Source organism: Dendrobates tinctorius, unplaced genomic scaffold (genome assembly GCF_039654945.1).
Source record: "Dendrobates tinctorius isolate UK_male_01 unplaced genomic scaffold, ASM3965494v1 ptg000019l, whole genome shotgun sequence".
NCBI lineage: Eukaryota > Metazoa > Chordata > Amphibia > Anura > Dendrobatidae > Dendrobates > Dendrobates tinctorius.
In genome coordinates, this window is record NW_027361687.1 from 47,999,947 (window position 1) to 48,024,757 (window position 24,811).

General features: G+C 49.3%; 1 protein-coding gene across 1 annotated transcript in view; it reads left to right on the top strand.

Annotated features, from left to right (window-relative positions):
* The window catches only part of LOC141082912 (uncharacterized), a 784,035-nt gene that overhangs the window by 78,041 nt on the left and 681,183 nt on the right, over window positions 1-24,811 (top strand). The window lies entirely within an intron of this gene.

Below are 24,811 nucleotides of genomic sequence, written 5' to 3' on the forward strand. Positions count from 1 at the left end.
AGTTTTCTTTCTGCTAAACCAAAGGTGTAGCTTGGAGTTCAGCTCAGGGGACAAAAACCTCTGAATAGGCCCCCATCCAGGTAACCGATTACAAATATGGTGGCCACCCCAATTGTGGGTATAGAGGAACATCAGAAGATGACCAGGCTGTTACTGAAAATAAATCTCTACATAAAGGCTAACACCAACATTACCACCACATGAACAGTGTCCACATTTTGCCCCTTGAAAGTAATAATTCCCAATGTGCACCTTTGATGGTCACAATACTCTGAGTGCCCCTATAACAATAATGCTTCTTTATGGCCCACTTAACAATTAATAATGTCCCTTGAGTTCCCCCATGTACAGTTTCTCTATACAGTATGGTGGCCCCACAGCTACCCACAGCTCTGCTATGCACAGTATGATGGGCCTACAGCTCCCCATACTCAGTACAATGCCCCCACAACTCCCCTATACACAACACAGCCTCCCCATACATAGTATGATGTCCCCACTGCTGTGCCAAAACACAGTATAATGACCCCCTCAGAAGCCCTAAAACAGAATGATGGCCCCCACAGTAGAACTCACACTGTATAATGGCCCTCTTACTGTATAATGGCCTCTACAGTAGTCGTCACACTTTATGATGGCCTCCGGATTAGCTCAGACACTGTATAATGGTGTTCGCATTAGTTCCCACACTGTATAATTGCCACCATGGTAGGCCACAAACTATAAAATAGACCCAAAACTTTATGAGAACCCCCCAACAGATTATTATTTAGTTTTAAAGCACCATTGATCCCATTGTGCTGTTCATGAGACAGGGTTACATACAAAATAAAAATAAATTACAGTGAACAAACTAACAATGAAAGACTGATACAGAGGGAAGAGGTCCCTTACAGTCTACCAGATAAAAGGGAAGTATACAGTAGGTTGGGGGGCTTGCAGCAGCTTACGTGGTGGTGAAGTGGCATCAGTGTCATTGCAGACTTTAGTGAGGTGACAGTAGGGTCTGTGCAGGGTGTAAGCTTGCTTGAAGAGATTTGTTTTCAAATTCCGTGTTGCGCCACAGAACTCCAGAGTATGGGGGATGTTCAGGAGAAGTCATGGAGGAGATTGGGTGAGGAATATTTAAGTGGGGAGGAGAGAAGAAGGTCTTGAGAGGACCAGAGATTGCATGTTGGAAAGTAATGGGAGATTATGGATGCTTTGTAGGTCAATGTAAATAATTCCAGCTGGATAGTTGGGGAATTGGAAGCCAATTAAAGGATTTTCAGAGTGTAGAAAAGGAGGAATAGCGAGGCAAGAAATGGATTAGTCATGCAGCAGAGTTAAGGACGGACTGGAGAGGTAGGAGAGTGTTAGCAGGGAGACCATTGAGAGGGATAATGCAGTAATCGAGGCAGGAGATGACAAGGGTGTGCACTAAAAGTTTAGTAGATTCGGGATTGAAGAAAGGACAGAATCTGGAAATATTTTTGAGTTGAAGGCAGCAAGAGGTGGAAAAACCTTGGATCTTTGGTTTTAAGGACAGAGCAAAGTTGAGTGTTACTCTGAGGTAGCAGACTTGCTTTACAGGGAAAGCGTGATATCGTTCATTCAGATAGATCATGTAGGGAAGTTAGATGAGATGGATGAGTTCAGTTTTGTCTACACTTAGGTTTAGGAAGTGTAATGAGAAGAAATAGAATATGGCTGAGAAGACACTCGGGGATTTTGGACAGTAAAGAGGTGACTTCTAGATCAGAGAGGTAGATTTGAGTATCTAATCAGTAGCTTATAGATGGTACTGGAAACCATGGGACTTTATGAGTTGTCCCAGGCCAAAGGTATAGATCAAGAATAGCAAGGGTCCAAAACAGAACCTTGAGGGACACTAACAGAGAGAGGGTGGGATGAAATAGTGTGGGAGATTCTAAATGTGTTGTTGGAAAGGTATGAGGAGGTTCAGGAGAGGATGAGGTCTTCAATGCCAAGGGAAGAGAAGATTTGTAGTAGGCAGGAGTGATCAACTGTTTTGAAGGCAGAAGACAGGTATAGAAGGATCAATATAGAGAATTGTCTGTTAGCTTCTGCAGTAAGTCGTTAGTAATTTTGGTTAGGGCAGTTTCGGTGTAATGATGGGAATAGAAGCTGGGTTGTAGGTTGTCAAAGAGTGAGTTATATGAGAGATGCGGGGAAGTTCAGCATGCCGTTCGAAGAGTTTGGAGGTGGACAAGAGCACCAATATGGGGTAATAGCTGGACATAGAGGTCGGGTCGAGGTGTGGCTTCTTTAGGATAAGTATGGCATGTTTGAAAGAAGAAGGGAAGGTACCAGAGGTTAGCGATAGGTTGAAAAAATGGATAAGGGCTGGGATAAGCCCGGTGGTGAGGCTGAGGAGGAGGTGGGATGGGATGGGGTCAAGTGCACAAGTGTAGAGGTGCGATTTGAAGAGGAGATGAGCGAGCTCTCCTTCAGTGATGGTGGGGAGGAATGTTATGGGGCAGGAGCAGTGATCTTTTATACATAAGGGTTGTGGTGGATGGGCAGTAAAGACTTGCTTTGTTTGGTCAACCTTATTTGGGTCGCCCTCCCAGGGCTGTGGGGTACTCGGTACTGGGCCGGTGTCAGGGGGATGATGTGTCACAGCAGCGGTGACCCGGTCTGTGGCCCTGGGCGCCCAAGTCAATGGTGGATGATGTTTGTAATGTAGTTTATATGGAAAGTTTGTGACGCCACCTGTGGTGTTTGGCAAGTGAGGTGTTAGCCAACGCTGCGTGCAGATCCTCTGGGGCTGATGGTGTGTTGCAGCTTAGATGGTGTAGCTCCCCACAGGTGAAGCTGTAACCCCAGGGCAGTGTATAGGCACAGGCGGTGTGAGGAGTGTGGATACCCAGATGTAGCTGTGCTGGCGGTGTTGACGCACAATTGAATGGAAGACACCAGGGCTTGTAGTTCCAAAGCTTTACTCACAGTTCGTGGTACACACTGGTGCCTGCCTCCGTGCTGTGTCCTCCGGGGTAAAGACTCAATCAACCTCCCGGGCAAGTCAGGATTCTCCTCTCCAACACTCTGCCAACATGTGCCTTTCCCGAACGACTCCTCTATTGCGCCTTTTAGTGTGAAGAGCTCCAGTACCGTGGTTCTCTGAAGTTCCTCCTGTCAGATGTTCCTAACAACTCTACTTGTATGACAGACAGCTGTAGTCTGATCAGGGACCTCCTAGATCCCGGCTCTCTATCCGTGTTGCTGTTGTGTCCCAGGTCTTAGATGGGAGTAGTGCATTTACAGCCAACTACTCCACCGGTGCCTGCTGCAGAACCATAAGTGTCCATACAACCTCGGGGACCGGGCCCCGGCCTTGCGCTGAGAACCTATAGGCAGGGTTCCTCTTCCAACCCACAACTCCTCTCTGTTCTCCTACTCCTTCGTTCCGTACTTGTCTTTCTCTCTCTTATGGAAGTGCAGGTTATAGTTCTACGTCTCTCTCCTTCTGTTTGCTTTCCTGTGCCAGCTGGCTCAGATCACTGAGGCAGCTGCAGCACTCCTTCCTCCATCCCTTCTTCCATGGACACTCACTCCTGTCTGAGTGACTTCCTTCTCCCTCGCTCTTCTGTGAAACTGACCCCTAAGGGACTGACCCTCTCGGGGACTGACCTGATATTCTACACTTTCCCACTCTCTTATATCTAACTCCACCCACCTCCCAGCACATCTCGTGTTACGAAGCAAGGAACCACGAAAGGTGCTCTGCTACCCTCTAAGCATGAGCCGCAATGTGATCAGTGCTGAACTATCCTGTGTGTGGGATGCAGGTGTTGGAGTGCGGAAAGGAGTTCCCAACTTACCAGGATGGTGGGGCACCACACCTTAGGAAAAAGTGCAGTACCTCTGTGGTGACTGAGCCTCAGGGGCGCCACATACCCCCCGTTAAACATAGCACGTCCGCGGGCTGCAAGATAACAAAGTAGACAGCAAAGAAACATACAAAATTTTACAATGCATAATAAACTTTTCTTATACTAATCTTCCTAGTATAGGATGTACTCTTCTTAAACGTTTCAAACAATTCTATCTAAAATTTTTAATTCTAAGTGCAATTCTCAATTCAAAGTGCTATTCTCTATAACACATTTTTCTCTCATTTTCTTTCTTTTCTTTCTCTTTCTCTAGACGCAAGACGCTGACCGCAAATACCTGGTCCGTCACCTCTCTACTTTCAATTCTTTATTCACATCCTAATCTAATATATTAAGCTCAAAGTGTGTATGTATGTATGTATGTATGTATGTATGTATGTATGTATGTATGTATGTGTGTGTGTATGTCCGGGATAGGCATCCGCACCGTCGCAGCTACAGCCACAAAATTTGGCACAGTCGCACGTCTGGACCCCGAGAGCGTCCTAAGCTATGTTGTGAGGCGAAATTTTAACCCCGCGGGTTCCAATTCACCAAACAATTTTGCTCCCATCTACATACTGGGGAAAAAGTGTGTGCGCGTCAAGCCCCGCCCCTCATTATGATGTCATAATGCCCCTATTTGCATACTGGGGAAACAGTGTGTGCGTATCAAGCCCCGCCCCTCATTATGATGTCACAATGGTTGCCATGGCGACGCTGATGTCATCATAGGTTGCAAGCCCTGCCACCGCTCATTATGATGTCATAATGGTTGACTATGGGATGGAGGATGTATGATGGGTATATGGGCACTGGACTATGCGATGGAGGATATGTATGACGGGTATATGGGCACGGGACTTTGGGATGGAGGATGTGTGATGGGTATATGGGCACTGGACTATGGGATGGAGGATATGTATGATGGGTATATGGGCACGGGACTATGGGATGGCGGATATGTATGATGGGTATATGGGCACGGGACTATGGGATGGAGGATATGTATGATGGGTATATAGGCACGGGCCTATGGGATGGAGGATATGTATGATGGGTATATGGGCATGGGACTATGAGATGAAGGATGTATGATGGGTATATGGACACTCGACTATGGGATGGAGGATATGCATGATGGGTATATGGGCACGGGACTATGGGATGGCGGATATGTATGATGGGTATATGGGCACGAGACTATGGGATGGAGGATATGTATGATGGGTATATGGGCATGGGACTATGAGATGAAGGATGTATGATGGGTATATGGGCACTCGACTTTGGGATGGAGGATATGTATGATGGGTATATGGGCACGGGCCTATGGGATCGTGGATATGTATGATGGGTATATGGGCACGGGACTATGGGATAGCGGATATGTATATGGGCACGGGACTATGGGATGGAGGAAGTGTGATGGGTATATGGGCACTGGACTATCGGATGGAGGATATGTATGACGGGTATATGGGCACGGGACTATGAGATGGCGGATATGTATGATGGGTATATGGGCACGGGACTATGGGATGGAGGATATGTATGACGGGTATATGTGCACGGGACTAGGATAGCGGATATGTATATGGGCATGGGACTATGAGATGAAGGATGTGTGATGGGTATATGGGCACTTGACTATGGGATGGCGAATATGTATGATGGGTATATGGGCATGGGACTATGGGATGGAGAATATGTATGATGGGTATATGGGCATGGGACTATGGGATGGAGAATATGTATGATGGGTATATGGGCATGGGACTATGGGATGGAGGATGTGTGATGGGTATATGGGCACTCGACTATGGGATGGAGGATATGTATGATGGGTATATGGGCATGGGACTATGGGATGGAGAATATGTATGATGGTTATATGGGCATGGGACTATGGGATGGAGAATATGTATGATGGGTATATGGGCATGGGACTATGGGATGGAGGATGTGTGATGGGTATATGGGCACTCGAATATGGGATGGAGGATATGTATGATGGATATATGGGCACGGGACAATGGGATGGAGGATAATTATAATTTGCTATAGCTAACCATAGTTAGTTTCTATGCCCGGGCAGCGCCGGGCTCTTCAGCTAGTTCTTCTATAAAAGCTATTTCTCAGTTACTAATACTCTTATAAAACACATTATCAAATACTTTACAGTAAAACATTCAACAGTCATTCTTGTAAGTGCTGGACACCACTCCCAGCCGGGATCTCTTGCAGTGTCCTTTGAGGTAGACATCATCTTCGAAAAGTGTCCATGCAAAAACATTATCTTCGCAAAGTGTCTCTTATGTAAAACCAAGAAAGGGCACCTAAAGAGGTGCAACTATTTACAATGAAAGTTTTTGGATCTCTCCAAGTTCATGATCGCTAGTTCAAAATTGAAAAACGCTGCCAATCAACGGGGCAACAAAAGTGCTACCAGACAAACAAAACATGATGAAAAATAGAAAAAAAAATAGAAAAAGGCACAACTGGTGCAAACAAACCCTCCTGGGTAACGAGATTTGTAAGTTTTCTAATTGTGGTCCCCTCCTGGGGTTCTGGAAGCCAAACCGGAACTGTCTTCATCCTGATTCTGGTTTCTGGCTAACCGCATGTACTCTGCTTCCCACAGGAAGAGATAGGGACCGGTTGGGGTAATTGAAAGGGCCATAGAAACATCCACTGCCTGCGGGGATGGCATATCTGCTACCTCCGATGGCGTTTCTGCGGCTATTGGGGACTCAGTTGGCTCTGTCGCTAGTTCCTCGGGGTCCGATTCCTCAGTGTCCATTGGGACTTCAGTCAGCGGTACCGCAATTGGGGGTCGTCGGTGGAGGTCAACTGGGCCATTCCTATCCATAGGTTCCACTCCCAAAGCTATGGTCACCCCCGAGGCGGTAATCGTACCTGGCGTTCCCAGCCGCGGGCCCAGCTCCGGTTCCGGGTGGTAGATGGCCGCTGCCGCAACTCCCGGAGTGACGGACGGGACGGAACGCAGTTGTACCCAGGCCGGGGCCAGGCCAGTCTCGGCCAGGGTCGTTGGTGGGGGCCAGCACAACCGTGCCCGGTCCAGGCGGGGACGCGGTCCTGGGCCTCCATTCTGCTCCAGCGCCCTCATGTATCTTCTCCGAACGGGACTCATCCAGTGGCAGTATCGGGGGGTGAGGTGGTGGTGGCGGCCGCTGCTGGGGATGTATCAGCGGTCGCAGCCTCCGCATGGGTGGCCTAGGGGTGAGTAATCCCTCCTCCCCCTGTTCTTCTGACTTCTCATCTTCTTTCATCATGGCGTTCTGGCGTTCTCCTTCCTGCCTCGGCCCCTTTCCCGCCACAGGCTTCTTCTGCCCCTCCTTCCGGGGGCGGCGTCTTCTTCCAGCGCCTCCATACCAAGCCAGTATACGAACCCCTCGGGGGGGTGGGCCATGTTGCTGTCACATAGTAATTCAGGCAGGGGAGGCCCAATACTCTTTGCGGTCTTTTCCTAGGACCTTCCATCTCTTCACGCCCTTCTCCACGCCAGCGGCCATTTCTAATGTCCATTTTACAGTCTATTAAATCAGGTCTTCTGCACATTTTCAAAAGTTCAAAGTCCAACAAATTTCAGGCACACAGAACCCGATGGCATCGGGTCTCGTCATCCTGTTCGTGACGCCAAAATTGAGTCGCCCTCCCAGGGCTGTGGGGTACTCGGTACCGGGCCGGTGTCAGGGGGATGATGTGTCACAGCAGCGGTGACCCGGTCCATGGCCCTGGGCACCCAAGTCAATGGCGGATGATGTTTGTAATGTAGTTTATATGGAAAGTTCGTGACACCACCTGTGGTGATTGGCAAGTGAGGTGTTAGCCAACGCTGCGTGCAGATCCTCTGGGGCTGATGGTGTGTTGCAGCTTAGTCTCTCTCCTTCTGTTCGCTTTCCCGTGCCAGCTGCCTCTGCTGTCCCTTCTTCCAGGGACCCTCACTCCTGTCTGAGTGACTTCCTTCTCTCTCGCTCTCCTGTGAAACTGACCCCTAAGGGACTGACCCTCTCGGGGACTGACCTGAAATTCTACACTTTCCCACTCTTTTATATCTAACTCCATCCACCTCCCAGCACATCTCGTGTTACGAAGCAAGGAACTACGAAAGGTGCTCTGCTACCCTATAAGCATGAGCCGCAATGTGATCAGTGCTGAACTATCCAGTGTGTGGGATGCAGTTGTTGGAGTGCGGAAAGGAGTTCCCAACTTACCAGGATGGTGGGGCACCACACCTTAGGAGAAGGTGCAGTACCTCTGTGGCGACTGAGCCTCAGGGACGCCACATATTTATTAAATGTCCATTGTTACAGAACCCCCCAGCACCCCGAATAGGAGATGCATGTATGATAGGTGCAATGTGAAATGCATACCCCTAATGCAGCAACCGACCGACTGCGACCCCTGGGCAGAGGTAAATTAGATATCCCACTTCTGACCTCCCCCCACCTTTGCAAATCCCACAGTAAATGATTGGGGGTCGCCGGCCACCTGCGACTATTGTAATGTACATCTGGCGTATTAATTGGAGCCTGTTATCTACTGGCCCGACACATATTGATTGTCCTGTCCTCTATATGTATATATATTCTGAGACCGGTAAGTAAAATGTTGTCACTAGAGTTGAGCGAAACGGGTCGAAAAATTTCAAAAGTCGCCGACTTTTGGCAAAGTCAGGTTTCATGAAACGAAACCCGACCCTAGGATGAGGTCGGCCACGAGGTCGGCGACTTACGTGCCAAAGTCGCGTTTCAAAAGTTTGTTTTGCGCTCTTTTTCAGCCAATCAGGATCCACGGACACTGTGGGCAACGTGATGACATAGGCAGGGGTCACCACCATCTTTCAGAAGGGCATGCAAGTGATTGGCTTGCTTTGGTGGGCGTCACAGGGGGTATAAAAGGGCGTGCACGCCGACCGCCATCTTACTTCTGCCGATCTCAGTATAGGGAGAGGTTGCTGCTGATTCTGTAGGGAGAGCGTTAGGCAGGGAAGAAGACAAAAAAACTGCTTCTGCTGCTAGCGATTTGGCCTGCACAACACACTAGTCACTGTGTGTGCAGTGCAAGGGGAGGCTATATAGTGGTGTATCAGTGGTGTTGGTTGTTGGGCTGCCTTCTAAGGCTTCCTGACATTCCTGCATTGCTGTTTACCCACTGCTCCGCAAACTGCTTTTTTAAAAGCAATCCCAATTTTTTTTTTTTGTCCTGCTGAGAATAAAAAAAAACTGCTTCTGCTGCTAGCAATTTGGCCTGCACAACACACCAGTCACTGTGTGTGCAGTGCAAGGGGAGGCTATATTGTGGTGTATCAGTGGTGTTGGTTGTTGGGCTGCCTTTTAAGGCTTCCTGACAGGCTGGCATTGCTGTTTACCCACTGCTTCGCAAACTGCTTTTTTAAAAGCAATCCAATCTCCCTTATCCTCTAGTCACTTTTGTCACAGCTGTGCCATCGAGCCTGTGACATAGCGCTCAGATATCAGTGGGCCTCACACAATCCAAAAGTGTCCAGTGTCCAAAAGTGTGTGCAGAGATTCAAAATCTCCCTTATCCTCTAGTCACTTTGGTCACAGCTGTGCCATCGAGCCTGTCACATAGCGCTCAGATATTCATTGGGCCTCACACAATCCAAAAGTGTCCAGTGTCCAAAAGTGTGTGCAGAGATTCAAAATCTCCCTTATCCTCTAGTCACTTTGGTCACAGCTGTGCCATCGAGCCTGTCACATAGCGCTCAGATATTCATTGGGCCTCACACAATCCAAAAGTGTCCAGTGTCCAAAAGTGTGTGCAGAGATTCAAAATCTCCCTTATCCTCTAGTCACTTTGGTCACAGCTGTGCCATCGAGCCTGTCACATAGCGCTCAGATATTCATTGGGCCTCACACAATCCAAAAGTGTCCAGTGTCCAAAAGTGTGTGCAGAGATTCAAAATCTCCCTTATCCTCTAGTCACTTTGGTCACAGCTGTGCCATCGAGCCTGTCACATAGCGCTCAGATATTCATTGGGCCTCACACAATCCAAAAGTGTCCAGTGTCCAAAAGTGTGTGCAGAGATTCAAAATCTCCCTTATCCTCTAGTCACTTTGGTCACAGCTGTGCCATCGAGCCTGTCACATAGCGCTCAGATATCAGTGGGCCTCACACAATCCAAAAGTGTCCAGTGTCCACAAGTGTCTGCAGAAATTCAAAATCTCCCCTGTCCTATAGACACCTTGTACCTTGTTTTACATTACTACTGTATATAGTTTGTTGGATTTTGTCTACATTTCTACCAAAAATGAGGAAGGCTGGTGGAAGAGGCCGTGGAATTGGGTGGGGGTTGGCAGCTGGTAATGATGGTGTTGGTGGTGGATCTGATGGTAGTGGCAAGAGCAAAATAGGACCGAATGCAGGAGGTGTTGAGCCTGCGTCATCGTCTGGCTACATAAGGCTTCGAACGCTTAGTTTTCTAGGAGTTGGCAAACCGCTTTTAAAGCCAGAGCATCAGGAAAAAGTTTTGTCTTACATTGCTGACTCAGCCTCCAGCTCTATCGCCTCCTCTTCTTCAGTTGTAAAAAGTAAAAGCACTGAGTCGTCATTGGAGGCTCATGTTAATGAACCACACCTTTCCTTGTGTCATTCACCCCAACCAAGATTGAAGGATGACGCAGGCCATACTACTGATTACTCCATGGAGCTGTTTTCACATACCATGCCTGGATTATCAAGTGAAATGGTGAATTACCCAGGCCAAGATGAATCTGACATGGAGTGCACTGATGCACAGCCGCTGATGGATGATTCTGCTGGTACATTCACTCAGAGCACTACATTGTCCTCGCAGTGTACAGAGCCAGATTCTGACCCTGATGAGACTCTGGTGCCCCTTCCCGCACACTATACCACCATACACGGTGACACAGAGGAAGGTGCACATGACATAGAAGAGGAGGTGATGGATGACCCAGTTGTTGACCCAGATTGGCATCCATTGGGGGAAGAGGGTGCTGCTTCCAATAGCTCAGATGAGGAGCATCCAGAGCAAACATCGACATCGCAACAGCTGTTATCTGGCAGGCCCGGAGCACTCCAAAGACAGGTTCCAAACATCAAAAGAGTTGCTGGACAGCTTGTCCAGAGGGTCAAAAGATCACAGCGTGCTAGGCCGCAAAATGTCTGCCAAAGTAGGAAGAGTGCAGTGTGGCACTTTTTTGAACAAAATCCTCATGATCAGGCCAAGGTTATCTGTAAGAAGTGCGCAAAGACCTTTAGCCGAGGGAAAAATCTGAAAAATTTGAATACCAGTTGCATGCTTAGACATTTAACCAGCATGCACTTGCAAGCGTGGACACAACACCAAACCTCAAGTGCCACATGTGCAACTGATCACAACGAAGGTAGTCAGCAACGCTACATTGTTTCCCCCACTGTAAGCCCACCGGTTAGCACAGCAGCAAATGTTGAGGTGTCGTTGCAAGGCCACAGCAGTCAGGGAATCCCACTGTTATATCAACGAAATACTGATTCTAGGCCATCAGAAAGAACACCAACTCCATCACCATCATCAACCCTCTCTCAGTCCGCCCTGTCCACCGCTACTTCCACCATATGCAGCTCTCAAGTCCAGCTCACCCTCCCAGACACTATGAGTAGGTCAAGAAAGTACTCAGTCTCTCATCCGCGTACACTGGGTTTGAACGCCCACATTGCCAAACTAATCTCGTTTGAGATGATGCCCTTTTGGTTGGTGGAAAGCACAGCTTTCCGCGAACTCATGGCCTATGCAGTACCACGCTATGACCTACCCAGTCGCCACTTCTTCTCTCGCAAAGCCATCCCAGCCCTCCACCATCATGTGAAAGACCGCATTGTCCATGCACTCAAGCAGTAAGTGAGCGGAAAGGTGCACCTCACAACTGATGCATGGTCCAGTCGGCATGGCCAGGGCCGTTACGTGTCCATCACTGCGCACTGGGTTAATGTGGTGGATGCAGGGTCCACAGGGGACAGCGGTGGTGGGACAGTGCTGCCTAGCCCACGGTATAGGAAACAGTTGGCTGTAGGCGTTCGACCCTCCTCCTCCTCCTCCAGAAGCGAAAGCTCGTCCACAGAGCGCAGTCGTACGAGCACTCCATCTGCAGCTGCCACTGTTGCACACGATGTGTCCCCCTATCGAGCAGCTAGTGGAAAGCGTCAGCAGGCTGTGTTGCAGATGATGTGTTTGGGCAACAGACACACCGCCGAGGTGCTGGCCGAGTACTTGAAGCGACAAACTGAGTCATGGCTGGGCAGTGTACATCTTGAGGCAGGCAAGGTAGTTAGTGATAACGGCCATAATTTTGTGGCAGCCATAGCCCTTTCAAAACTCAGCCATATACCTTGCTTGGCTCACACCTTGAACCTGGTGGTGCAGTGCTTCCTCAAAAATTATCCGGAGTTAACAGCCCTGCTCCAGAAGGTGCGAAGACTGTGCGCGCACATCCGCCGGTCGCCTGTACACTCCGTTCATATGCAGAAGCTGCAGCGATTGCTCCACCTTCCCAACCACCGCCTCATTATCGACATTGCAACAAGGTGGAACTCCACCCTGCACATGGTGGAGCGGCTGTGCGAGCAGAGGCAGGCCATAATGCATTTGTGGGAGGATACACGGCCAGGCACTTTGAGAGCAGACATGGAGTTGACAGGTGTGCAGTGGTCGAAGCTGAAAGACCTCTGTAAAGTCCTTCAGTGTTTTGAGGAATGCACACGGCTGGTAAGCGCAGACGACGCCATCCTAAGCATGAGCATCCCACTTATGCGTCTGCTCATGCAAACTTTGACGCACCTTAAGGAGCAGGCATCTGCAGCCAATGTTGATGAGGAGGAAGAGGAGGAGGGAATCCTTGATGACATTCAACCATTGTCTGCTCAGGGACCTCTCCTGGACGAGATGGAGGAAGAAGAGGAGGAGGAGGAGGAGGATGGGGATGCTTACTTAGGGGAGGAGGATGCATCTCGTGGGGCAAGTGAAAATGTTGGCGTGGCAAGGTCTGGTACAGGGTTTGTGCGAGACTGGAGGGATGTGGATTTGCCAGAAAGTGCTCCTCCAACCAGCACTCGCAGTGCATCATTGACACCGGGAACATTGGCCCACATGTCAGATTATGCCTTGCAGATCCTATAAAGGGACCCACGCATTGCCAAAATGATGAACGATGACAACTACTGGTTGGCCAGCATCCTGGATCCACGCTATAAAGGCAAATTACAAAACATCATGCCACAGGAGAACCTTGACCTAATATTGGCTAATAAACAAGCAACTCTGGTAAATCGGTTGCTTGAGGCATTCCCAGCACACAGCAGCGGTGATGGTTCTCACACGAGCCGTACGGGCCGGGGGCAGCTTGGCAGAGGTGTTCGTGGTGCACACAGCGGAAGTGGCGTTGGAAACAGGGGTTTCATGACAATGTTGTGGACTGATTTTTCAAGTACCGCTCACACAACTGGTAATACTGCATCGATGGAAAGTGACAGGAGACAGCAGTTGTCAACTATGGTTACAAACTACTTTTCCTCCCATATCGATGTTCTCCCACACAGGTCATTCCCTTTTGACTATTGGGCCGCTAAACTGGACACCTGGCCTGAATTGGCACAATATGCCTTACAGGAGCTCGCTTGCCCAGCTGCAAGTGTGCTATCGGAAAGAGTCTTCAGTGCAGCTGGATCAATCCTGACAGAAAAAAGGACCCGTCTGTCAACCCAAAATGTGGATGATCTAACCTTCATTAAAATGAACCATGCATGGGTTTCCAAGGATTTTGTCCCACCTTCCTCTGATGACACATAGGGTGACAGAAAAATGGCTTGCTTTGGTCCACCTCTTCCTGGGACTTGACCTATTTCACCTTTTCCATCAGCTGAATGTCCAACATCAACATATGTCACTTTCTAAAACTCCCTAACTGTGCTGCCTCCCCCCCCCCATGGCCGGGGTCACCACCTAGCGCACGACACCGTGCGAGTGCCGTTGCCCTGGACAGGTGGGTAGGCCGACTCTTGGGCGCAGGCACTGGTACAGGGTCCTTCATAGTGCAATCAAGTGTCTCTGACGGTGGTGGTGCACACCCGCCGTCAGACACACCGCCGTACTATGAGGGGCCCAGTGCCAGTACCGACGCCCACGTGTGGGCCCCCCTTGCTTGGGCAGGGCCCCAGCATTTGCAATCTTTACCTCTCCCTGCTCCTCCGCTGTGTAGTCTGGGCCGTCAAATCCATACTGTGCCTGACACTGTCTGAGCCTGCCTCCTGATGTATAGACATATATTTTGAATGTGTACGCTATCCATACATGTTATCCGGGGATACGGTACCCTTTCTAACCTTTGTGCAATCACGTGCAATCCATACTGGGCCTAACACCGTCTGAGCCTGCCTCCTGAGACATATATTTTGAATGTGTACGCTATCCATACATGTTATCCGGGGATACGGTACCCTTTCTAACCTTTGTGCAATCACGTGCAATCCATATGGGGCCTAACACCGTCTGAGCCTGCCTCCTGAGACATATATTTTGAATGTGTACACTATCCATACATGTTATCTGGGGATACGGTACCCTTTCTAACCTTTGTGCAATCACGTGCAATCCATACTGGGCCTAACACCGTTTGAGCCTGCCTCCTGAGACATATATTTTGAATGTGTACGCTATCCATACATGTTATCCGGGGATATGGTACCCTTTCTAACCTTTGTGCAATCACGTGCAATCCATACTGGGCCTAACACCGTCTGAGCCTGCCTCCTGAGACATATATTTTGAATGTGTACGCTATCCATACATGTTATCCGGGGATACGGTACCCTTTCTAACCTTTGTGCAATCACGTGCAATCCATACTGGGCCTGACACCGTCTGAGCCTGCCTCCTGAGACATATATTTTGAATGTGTACGCTATCCATACATGTTATCCGGGGATACGGTACCCTTTCTAACCTTTGTGCAATCACGTGCAATCCATACTGGGCCTAACACCGTCTGAGCCTGCCTCCTGAGACATATATTTTGAATGTGTACGCTATCCATACATGTTATCCGGGGAAACGGTACCCTTTCTAACCTTTGTGCAATCACGTGCAATCCATACTGGGCCTAACACCGTCTGAGCCTGCCTCCTGAGACATATATTTTGAATGTGTACGCTATCCATACATGTTATCCGGGGATACGGTACCCTTTCTAACCTTTGTGCAATCACGTGCAATCCATACTGGGCCTAACACCGTCTGAGCCTGCCTCCTGAGACATATATTTTGAATGTGTACGCTATCCATACATGTTATCCGGGGACACGGTACCCTTTCTAACCTTTGTGCAATCACGTGCAATCCATACTGGGCCTAACACCGTCTGAGCCTGCCTCCTGATGTATAGACATATATTTTGAATGTGTACGCTATCCATACATGTTATCTGGGGATACGGTACCCTTTCTCACCTTTGTGCAATCACGTGTAATCCATACTGGGCGTGAGAACGGCTGGCGAGCTGTTAAGCAAGCTACAGCACCAGTGGTTTGCACACGTAAGTTTTTCATTTTTTCAGGAATGACGGTTAGGCCTAATTCCGGAACTGCGGTTGACCTGCACTTACTGGGAAATCATTGTTCGCGGGTAATAATTGTAATCAGTGATCCCCATCACTAACGTTGTTCAGCGGGTTATCTGCACCTGTAAGCGACAAACGCTGGCCTTTTCAGTGTAGCGCACATGCAGCCACGGACATGTAAGGGCATGACACACCAGTTATTGGCCAATCTCATGTGCCAGAGCCTCACGTGTCCCTCTAGTAAGCCGGACTCAGACCGCGGGGCATGACGGAGTCTCGTTCGTTAACGGAATTAAGCTTGCAATGTGTGCATCTGTTCTGTAGCTGGCATGGTTGAGGTTTCCCAGGTGGAGTCGAATTTAACCGTAGGCTCCACTCCTGGTGGTGCCCTTCTGGACATTCCTTTAAGGTTCAGCTTTGCAACCATACTGCCCACGTAAAACAAACACTTTGCCTTCATGAACGCTGTTTGGAGGGTCATGACTCGTGGGAATAACGCCGCCCAATCAGTTAACCTGCTAGAGAGATCCTTCGTTGCTCCCAAGCATGACATCACACTCCCTAGGAAGAAGGTAATGCCACTGTGGCGACCGTACTCCTGGGGGCGACACAAGTGCACTGATGCCCAGCCACTGCTCGATGAATCTGCTGGTACATTGACCCAGACCACTACATTCCCCTCGCACGCTACACGACCTGAATCTGACCCTGATGAAACTCAGGTTACCCTTCCCATATACAGTTCCATCTTACACGGTGACAAAGAGGAAGCTGCAGATGAAAGTGCAGGTTCGGCCCACCCGCCATCAGACACACCACCGTACTATCAGGGGCCCTGTGCCAGTGCCGTCGCCAACGAGTGGGCCCCCCTGCTTGCCCAGGATCACAGCACTTGCAAAGTTGAAATACTGTGCAGTGAGATGGAAGATGGGGACGACGAGGAATCCAGACAAGTACAGGGATTCCCTAGCGAGGAGACTTATTTGATTGTTTTCAATGTTGGGACAGCAATTTTTGGGGAGCACTATACTCTGGAGAATGATAGATGGGGCCCACCATACACTGGAACATTCCAAAGGTGGACATCAGACACTGGAGCAGCATTTACAGGGCCAATTATACACTAGAGCATTAGAAATGGGGCCCATTATGTTTGGAGCATTATTTGGGCCCATAAGACAGTGGAGCTTCATCCATGGGGACCAACATATACTGTAGCATTATGTGGAGCTCATCATATACTGTTTCAAACATTATATGGGACCAATGATTCTGTATGGAGAAATAGATGGGCCTCGTCATGAGATGTAAAAAGTGAGGTATTTTTCATTGTACTATACCGCTATTTCTCTGCCGTATCGGAGCATGATGAGTTGTGGTATGTGTTAAAGGGGCGCTCTTTCGCCCAGGGCACATGAAAACCTGCAGCCAGCCCTCCCCCCCCCACAAATTTAGCCAAATAACCCCCATTTTTCAGTGCGTAACTTGTATTATGAAGTTAATTAAGGTTGACAAGCTTAAGTAAGAAGAATTGATGCTTTTGGCATTCAAATGGGCACTGTAGGTGTGTTTCCTGTCCTCCTCTCACTGCCGACTTTTATTCCCCATTGACTTACATTGGGTTTCGTGTTTCGGGACGACCCCGACTTTTCCCTATAATCGGACGATCTTGCTTGACCCGACTTTTGGAAAAGTCGGGTTTCACGAAACGAAACGCGACCCTAAAAAACCAAAAGTCGCTCAACTCTAGTTGTCACACTGGAAATATGTGGAGAAGCAGTGATCTTTTATATGTTCCCATGTTACAAAGCCTTTCGAGCCAGCGTCCTTCATCCAGAAGTGAGGAAGAGCAGAGTGGACCTCCTGAAACACTGGGTGGTAATGTAAGAGGTATTACAGCACAGAAGACCCCGTTACACTGGTGGCAGCGGTGGGATATGATACCCCGTCTATAGGAGTAAAGGACTGAATGGAAAACAACAATCAGAAGTTAAAGAGGAATACATTAAAAGACCTGGTGGAAGCTCGAGGGTTAATCGCCAGCAACAAAACAAAAGTGGATTTGATAGCAGTGTGGGAATAGATAGCTCAGCTGGGATCTTTGCTTTGGCACAAGCGTGTGGCTATGGAGTCACTTTAGCAGACTAGCAAGTTCCACATGGATATGGACACGGCATATTTATGGTGCACACTTGTTATTCAATGTTACACATGCCAAACATGAAATAAAACATCCAAGGCCGTCTGGCCACTAACTAACAATAGCAGGCTAACTACAAAATAAACCTATATAACAGCAAAGAAGTCCATGTAATCTTACTCTGTCAGCTCCCAGCTCAGCAGACAAGATAGACTGAGAGATCCCAGCTCCTCCTGATTATATCAGCTGGACCAGTCAGGAAACCAAAACCTGAATTGAATTAGTGGAGGGGGAACTACCAGTCCTTTCCATGCTGATCACTAAGGAAACCAGGACTGGATTACAGTGAAATAAACTGGTTTCATCATCAGTACAGGGATACATATGAAATGAAATGGGGAGAAATATACCTGTTTTCTACTACCTCTCCCCTTGGCACCTCACACACCCCCCTCCTCTGTTCGAGCCCGTGGGGTCGGACACGACGAGTCACCAAGCAGTGCGTTCTAGACAACGCATCTGCATTTCTGTGCGCTGTGCCCGCATTCTCCACCATTTGTGGGAATAGATAGCTCAGCTGGGATCTTTGCTTTGGCACAAGCGTGTGGCTATGGAGTCACTTCAGCAGACTAGCAAGTTCCACATGGATATGGACGCGGCATATTTATTGTGCACACTTGTTATTCAATGTTACACATGCCAAAGATGAAATAAAACATCTAAGGCCGTCTGGCCACTAACTAACAATAGCAGGCTAACTACAAAATAAACCTATATAACAGCAAAGAAGTTCATGTAATCTTACTGTGTCAGCTCCCAGCTCAGCAGACGAGATAGACTGAGAGATCCCAGCTCCTCCTGATTATATCAGCTGGACCAGTCAGGAAACCAAAACCTGAATTGAATTAGTGGAGGGGGAACTACAGTCCTTTCATGCTGATCACTAAGGAAACCAGGACTGGATTACAGTGAAATAAACTGGTTTCATCATCAGTACAGGGATACATATGAAATGAAACGGGGAGAAATATACCTGTTTTCTAGTACCTCTCCCCTTGGCACCTCACAGCAGCCATCATGGAACACGACAGTGCAGCGCCTCCCAATGTGAACGTGGAGGAGACTGAATTCCAGAGGGAGGTAAAGAGCAGACTGGCGTTCTATGGCCCAAACCCTGCAGTAGAGATCGTGCGAGAGGTGATGGCTGATGTGCATACTGATCTGAAGGAAAAGATGGCAGAGCGGACCAGGATAGAGCTAGCCAAGATGGAGATGGCAGAGTGGAGAGAGGAGAGTCAGCGAGCAGGGGAAGCTCTGGCCTCCGCCCAGGTACCGTCAGCAGTAAGCCACAAAAAAATCCAGTATAATGCCTTCCGACAGTTGGGGGAGGCAGAGGAAGACATTGATGGCTTTCTGCAGGACTTTGAGCGGCAGTGTGCCCTTCATCAAGTGAAGCCGGAGGATTGGGTTCAGGTTCTGGCCAGCAAACTGACAGGCCAGGCAGCAGACGCCTATTGCACGGTACCTGATGAGAACTGCATGGACTATGAGCGGGTCAAAGAAGTGATCTTGGCTGACACCAGAGGCATACCACCAAAAGTTCCGCGGACTTATAAAACAGGTAACAGATACCCACGCAGAATGGGCCTGTAAACTACGGCGGTCACTGCTACAGTGGGTACAAGGGAGCCAAGCAACCACTAAGGAGGACGTCCTCCAGCTCTTCTTGTTAGAGCAATTCTTTGCTGGACTAATCCCTGAGACACAAGAATGGCTTTGGGACAGACGGCCAATGACTCTTGAGGAGGCCGTTCGTCTGGCCGATGAACATCATGATGCCAGGAGGTCTCAGTTGCCAGGATCAAAGACTGTCACTAGGGGCCCTCCCATGGGTCTGGAGGCCCCTAAACCACAGAAGATTGTCGGGGGACCAGCTAAAACACCAGCCTACCAGAGTCCCCCTGGGGCGCAATGCTACACCTGCCATCATCTGGGGCACCTGCAAAGACAATGTCCCAACCGGACTCAGCGTACCCAGTGGCCAAAGGCGGGAACGGCTACCGTCAACCGGGCCATTGTACACTACTACCAAGGCGAAGCTGACCCAGCATTGGGGGCTAGGACTAATCTGGGGATGCAAGAGATGGAGGAATTGCTGCATGAAGTAGATCCTATGCAGGCTGCCCGGGCAGATAATCGACAACAGCATCGACAGGCGGTGTGGGTTAATGGGAAACGCATGCAGGGACTAAGAGATTCCGGAGCAACTTTGACCCTTGTGAAGCCTCATCTCGTCCGGGACCAAGAGAAGACAGACCGGACAGTGGCCGTCCGTGTAGCCGGGGGAGTCATACATCGACTGCCCACTGCCAGCATTCACTTGAACTAGGGAGTCGGGGATGGCTTTGTTGAGGTCGGCCTGATGGAGGATTTGCCTGCGGACGTCTTGCTGAGAAATGACTTGGGGCCCATGTTGTCTGCATTCTCGGTCGCCCCTCTGGCTGAGACCTATTCTGTGACCACCCGGAGACCAGCTCGAGCTGCGGAGGCGGAATCACACTCAGAGGAGGCGCAGGTAAGACACCCCAGCCCTACACTTATTCCCATAGCCAGACACATTTCTTGGGCCACCCCAGCTGAGTTTAAAAGGGAGGTACTTGAGGATCCCTCATTACAGGGATATCGTGAGAAGGCACAGGAGGGGAGAGGAGTACTGGAAGGGGAACAGTTTGTATTGCATCAGGGACTCCTCTACCGGGTTACAGAGCAGCGCCACACAGGGACGAGCTCCACTATAAAACGACAGCTGGTAGTGCACAAGAAGTATAGGCAGGAGCTACTGCGAATCTCTCATGACATACCCTTGGCCGGGCACCTCAGCGTCAGTCGCACCAGGCATCGTCTGACACAAAACTTCTTTTAGCCGGGGGGAACCTATGATGTTCATCAGTACTGCCAGACCTGTGACAGTTGCCAGCGCATTGGCAAGAGGGGAGATCGCTGCAAGGCCAAATTACACCCCCTCCCCATTGTGGAGGAGCCATTTAGCCGAGTAGCGGTCGATCTGATAGGGCCGTTAGCCAAACCCAGTCCATCAGGGAAAAAGTATATATTGACAGTGGTAGATTATGCCACACGGTATCCAGAGGCGGTTGCATTACCTAACACATTGGCAGAGACGGCGGCAGCTGCCCAGCTCCAGGTTTTCTCACGGGTTGGATTTCCCCGGGAGGTTATCTCGGACCAGGGTACCCAGTTTACAGCAGAGGTGACCAACCAACTGTGGAAGCTGTGCGGCGTAAAGTCCATTAGAAGCACCCCGTACCACCCGCAAACCAATGGGTTGTGTGAGCGTTTTAACGGAACATTAAAAAACTCATTGGGACTTTTACCAGGACCTACAGGGACAGGGAGAACTTCTTACCACACCTCCTGTTTGCCTATCCGGAGATGCCCCAAGAATCCATGGGGTTCTCAATGTTCAAACTGTTATACGGGAGGCGGGTAAGGGGACCCCTAGACTTAGTGCGAGAACACTGGGAAGGGGAGGGAACCATAGAAGGGATACCTATTGTGCCCTATGTGCTGGAATTCCGGGACTGCCTACAGGAGCTGACTCAGGCTGTACGTGGGAACATGCAGGCAGCCCAACGGCGCCAGCGTGTGTGGTATGATCGGAGGGCCAGAGAACGCACCTTTGAGATAGGACAGAAGGTCCTGGTGTTAGAACCAACTAGGCAGAACAAGTTCAAAGCTGCATGGCAGGGGCCCTACCAGGTAGTGGGGAAAATAGCCGACACCACCTATAATGTCGCCGATTGTGACGACCCCAGAGTTATCCGCGTGTTCCACGTGAATATGCTGAAGCCCTACCGGGAGCGCCCTGAAGAGGTAGTGGCTATCTGTGCACCCGAAGCAGAGAATTTAGCAGGACTCCCCTTGACTGATGTCTTAGGGGAGAGGACTCAGTCTAAAACATGGGACCAGGTACACTTGGGAGAAAACCTAGGGCCCCAGGAGAGACAGCAGGTGGAGGCGTTGTTGAGGCAGCGACAGAAGATGTTTTCAGAGAGACCGGGACACACCCGCCTGGCACAACACAAGGTTGAGACCCAGGATCAGACCCCCCTGAGACAACCCCCCTTCCACGTGCCGGAGTCTGTACGAGAAGGGATGCGACAAGAGATACAAGAGATGTTGCGTTTAGGGGTCATTGAAGAGTCAGATAGTCCCTGGGCATCCCCCGTAGTGTTAGTACCCAAGAAGGATGGGACTACCCGGTTTTGTGTAGACTATCGCAAGCTAGAGAAAACGGTGATGGATGCGTATCCCATGCCATGTGTGGATGAGTTGTTAGATCGGCTGGCGGGGGCAAAGTATTTGACCACCATCGATCTATGCAAAGGCTATTGGCAGATCCCCCTAAGTCCTGACACTATTTCCAAGTCTGCATTTGTCACCCCGTTTGGCTTATTCCAGTTTTGAGTTATGCCATTCGGGATGAAGAATGCCCCTGCGACCTTCCAGAGGCTGGCTGACCGGCTTCTGGATGGTCTCCAGGACTATGCTTGTGCCTACCTGGATGACATCGCCATCTACAGCGCGACATGGAATGAGCATCTAAGTCACCTAGAGACAGTATTGGACAGGATCCACTGTTATGAATGGGTCACCGAGGAGGAATAACAAAAAGCTAAGTCCCAGAATACCAGAGAGGTTGGTCACAATGCAGATTGCAGATCCCTGATCTTAACCACACAACTAACAGTAGCAGTGGAGCGTTCCTACGTTGTTCCTAGATGCCTCGTCACCGCCGGAGGACTACATAAATCTAAAGCAAGAAAAGGAAAAACTAACTGCCCCAGAGCAAACCCCAAAGGAAAAGACATCCCCCACACATGTATTGATGGTGAAGCAAGATGAAAACACATACACAGGCAGGAAAAATAGGCTGAGCAAACGATGGGGCCCGACTAACTAGAAAGGACAGGAAAGGAAAGCCACTGTCTGCAATCTGCCAAAAAACCCTACCAAAAATAATGTCCAACACGTCTGATAGCAAAATTAACCCTGAAGTCACTAGACTTCTCCCAGTATATCAGCACTCTGAAATATTCTGAAACAGAGCAAAAAGAGGCCAATCTAATAAAGGACAAAAAAGCAAATTGGCAAATACAGATAAATAAGAGTGGAAGTTCAGCATAGCCCCAGCAGGGGCAAGCTGACCACACAAGAAACTGAATTGACCAACAAGCGCAAGTGAGAACATTAGCAAAAAACAAACTTAACTTTAAGAAGACTGGAAGAGAGCTGAAGTCCAAGACCTGAGAAGCAGACTGAATCACCAGCAGCAGGATAGGGCATCGGCTGTCTTATATCCAGTCTGATACTCCAGAGATCCAATCGTTATTCTTCTCATCAGGTGGCAGATCACTACCACTTAAACCAACCTCACTACCTCCTGTCACCACCAGAGGGAGAACAGAAGGAGAACTCTCAACTGGAGGAGCAGAAAATGAGCTCATAACATCACCCTGTCCGGGTTACCCTCTTAGTTGCTTGCTCATTCAGGACGTCCATTCCTTCCTGGGGACTGTCCCACACAAACAGGCCAATATACACAGGCCTCACCAGGTCCGCAGCCTCAGCATGTGCTGTTCAGGAGGGCAGCAGTCCCACTAGCATGTCGGCCTTCCGGGACCTTCCACACATGCTCCTATCAGATCCAGGTACTCACTCCATGTGACCTACCCTGGTCACCTTATATGTCCTGTAGCCACGCCCACTGGATTACATGGCTATGACCTCATCACAGGTCCTAACCCTGCCATACACATACATGCTTACTATGGGTGTTTAGCCACACGCCCCTGGGTGGGTTTGTAGGTGACTGGTCCCATCCGTCTCACCAGCCACCTGGAGGCTCTCCCTGACACTGTAACAAAACCTCAGCAGTACCTCTGCTGATTAGCACATGATCAAGCCTCCATCCCAGGGCCACCTCCTCTGGGATACATAATGGTCATTTACCATCCTGGCATTCATCCTATATCCATTACCACAATGGATATGCCTGTGTGCATGACCCATACAGCGCCCCCTAGCTGTCACAACGGTCACTGCACCACACTGGACAGTGCCAAGATGCGACCATCCAGGCTGAAAACCACTGGTGATTGAGCTGCTGTGAACGCAGCCTCAGAGACCGGGGGAGACATCATAGAGAGTAAGTCCAGTCACTGAGGCTCCAATCCCAGCCAGGCTGAACTGCGGTGACCTCGGTTACATCCCTGCTAGTACCGTGAGTTTTTCTCACGGTCCTCTCGCCTGTACTTGTGTGTGCCTTGTATTACTCATGTTTATTGTACTTGTCTATGTATGCCCCTTTTTCACATGTAAAGCACCATTCAATAAATGGTGCTATAAAAATGAATAATAACAATAATAATAATTAGCTGTTTAACCGATTCGTGACCGCCAACGGTAGATAAATGTCGGCGCTAGCAGGGCTTTGTGCAGCGCCGATGTTTGTCTACGGTTGGCGGTTCTGTGCTGATCGGGATCCCCATGTACCTTATAATGAAGGGATTCCGGCGCCCAACACTTGGTTCAGGTCCTGATGACGTCAGTGTCACACCAGCCAATGAGACAAATCGCTTGGAAAGTTTGTTGTAGAAACGAACTTTCCCGGGCGATCTGCCTCATAAAAATGCTGTTTCTCCTCAGATCTCCTGTCAGTGAGAGATTTGAGGAGAAACAGTGTTAAAAGTGCTGCTGACAACATCGGTGTCAGTCAGCGCTCTTGCTGTAAAGTAAAAAAAAACAGATAAGGCAGGTTAGGGTTTAGTGCTATAGTTAGGGTTAGTGTTAGGCTAAAGTTAGGGTTACTGTTAGGATTAGTGCTATTGTTAGGGTTAGTGTTACTGTTAGGGTTACTGGTAGGGTTAGGGTTACTGTTAGGGTTAGGGATACTGTTAGGCTAAAGTTAGGGTTACTGTTAGGCTAAAGTTAGGGTTACTGTTAGGCTAAAGTTAGGGTTACTGTTAGGGATAAGGTTACTGTTAGGGTTACTGTTAGGCTAAAGTTAGGGTTAGGGTTACGGTAAGGGTTAGGGTTAGGGTTGCTGTTAGGCTAAAGTTAGGGTTACTGTTAGGGTAACTGTTAGGCTAAAGTTAGGGTTATGGTTAGGGTTACGG